The following is a 2,185-nucleotide window of genomic DNA, read 5'->3' on the forward strand; positions in this document are numbered from 1 at the left end:
TCGGGGTGTGAATACTTTTGTCCGGCCACTTTTAGACTGTTCTGTGATATTATGTCCAATTTGCCTTTTTTCTGTTCTTCCAATGCACAAAGGAAATAAACCCGTGTATAACAAAACGTGTATAACTAGTCATTTTCTGGGAGAAATCCTTGATTTTCCGGCACAATCTCCGGGGCGCCAACACTTTCCGCCTTGAGTGTATCAGTCTATAACACAAAGCAGACCCTACAGGGAAACTGCTGAGGATATGGAGGATTTACACAGACGCAGTCATAAACATCAGGGCCATGGAAACCGTCAGCAGGTGGGCTAATGGGGCGGAGCTGCGGGGCACTGGTTGGTCAGACCTGCCTGCTGACGGTTTCCCGTGCACTCTACCTCCAGACACCGCACATGCGCTGAGCCTCCCTGCCGCCTTTATGTATAATGCCTTCCTATTCTATAATGAAGCGCGTGTCATTTATCGCGATCTATCGCTCGTCGGCTATAGTACATTGAGAAGCCTGCGGAGGGCGGGACCGGCAGATGTGACCGGCGCTTGGGGGCGGGCTCTGTGGTGAGCGCTGATCTGCGTAATAACGTCAGGACGCAGAGCGCGTCGTCACGTGACGAGGAACCAGCTGCGTGTCACGTGACCCCGGCTCCGCCCCCTCATCCCGCAGCCCGGTCATCCCGCGCTCCCGCCGCCAGGTAGGGTCCAGTCAGACGCCCGGCCCGGGCCGCGGACACTCCGCACGGTCTCCCGCCGGCTCTGCCGCTGCTCACCCGGCCTCTTGGAGCTGAGAGCGAAGCTTGTGCCCGGGAAGAGGCCGCTCCGGCCTGGAGGCTGTGTGAGCAGCGGCGGCCTGTGATGTCTGCGCTCAGCCGTTACCGAACTACAAGTCCCAGCGTGCAGACCCCGCACCGCTGGCACCTATAGCTATGCTGCAGGCAGGTCCTGGCCTGGAAACCCCCCTCTACAAATCAATGGTGGTCGCGTCCTCCTGCGTCACGTGATGTGTGGCTGCACGCGGGGGCCACGTGCTCCGAGCGAGGAACTGCAGGCGCCCTGGAGGGGGGAGGGGAGGCTGTGACGTCAGAGTGCGACCCCGTAATGTCACTGCCCTGTGCGCTGCCCCCAGTGATGTCACTGCCCTGTGCGCTGCCCCCCGTGATGTCGCTGCCCTGTGCGCCGCCCCCCGTGATGTCGCTGCCCTGTGCGCTGCCCCCCAGTGATGTCACTGCCCTGTGCGCTGCCCCCCGTGATGTCACTGCCCTGTGCGCTGCCCCCGTGATGTCGCTGCCCTGTGCGCTGCCCCCAGTGATGTCACTGCCCTGTGCGCTGCCCCCCGTGATGTCGCTGCCCTGTGCGCTGCCCCCCGTGATGTCGCTGCCCTGTGCGCTGCCCCCAGTGATGTCGCTGCCCTGTGCGCTGCCCCCAGTGATGTCACTGCCCTGTGCGCTGCCCCCCGTGATGTCGCTGCCCTGTGCGCTGCCCCCCGTGATGTCGCTGCCCTGTGCGCTGCCCCCCGTGATGTCGCTGCCCTGTGCGCTGCCCCCCGTGATGTCGCTGCCCTGTGCGCTGCCCCCCGTGATGTCGCTGCCCTGTGCGCTGCCCCCCGTGATGTCGCTGCCCTGTGCGCTGCCCCCCGTGATGTCGCTGCCCTGTGCGCTGCCCCCCGTGATGTCGCTGCCCTGTGCGCTGCCCCCCGTGATGTCGCTGCCCTGTGCGCTGCCCCCCGTGATGTCGCTGCCCTGTGCGCTGCCCCCCGTGATGTCGCTGCCCTGTGCGCTGCCCCCCGTGATGTCGCTGCCCTGTGCGCTGCCCCCCGTGATGTCGCTGCCCTGTGCGCTGCCCCCCGTGATGTCGCTGCCCTGTGCGCTGCCCCCCGTGATGTCGCTGCCCTGTGCGCTGCCCCCCGTGATGTCGCTGCCCTGTGCGCTGCCCCCCGTGATGTCGCTGCCCTGTGCGCTGCCCCCCGTGATGTCGCTGCCCCCCGTGATGTCGCTGCCCCCCGTGATGTCGCTGCCCCCCGTGATGTCGCTGCCCCCCGTGATGTCGCTGCCCCCCGTGATGTCGCTGCCCCCCGTGATGTCGCTGCCCTGTGCGCTGCCCCCCGTGATGTCGCTGCCCTGTGCGCTGCCCCCCGTGATGTCGCTGCCCTGTGCGCTGCCCCCCGTGATGTCGCTGCCCTGTGCGCTGCCC

General features: G+C 65.9%; 1 protein-coding gene across 2 annotated transcripts in view; it reads left to right on the top strand.

Annotated features, from left to right (window-relative positions):
* Window positions 1–583: 583 nt before the first annotated feature.
* Window positions 584–2,185, top strand: part of TSNARE1 (t-SNARE domain containing 1) — a 302,535-nt gene continuing 300,933 nt past the window's right edge. Inside the window, exon 1 of one of the 2 annotated variants that reach the window (XM_075316115.1) lies at window positions 584–690. The gene's annotated coding sequence lies outside the window, so the exon portion shown is untranslated. The remainder of the gene's footprint in view (window positions 691–2,185) is intronic. The other variant, XM_075316117.1, reaches the window with a different exon arrangement.

The sequence above is a fragment of the Anomaloglossus baeobatrachus genome, chromosome 6 (genome assembly GCF_048569485.1).
Source record: "Anomaloglossus baeobatrachus isolate aAnoBae1 chromosome 6, aAnoBae1.hap1, whole genome shotgun sequence".
NCBI classification, from domain to species: domain Eukaryota; kingdom Metazoa; phylum Chordata; class Amphibia; order Anura; family Aromobatidae; genus Anomaloglossus; species Anomaloglossus baeobatrachus.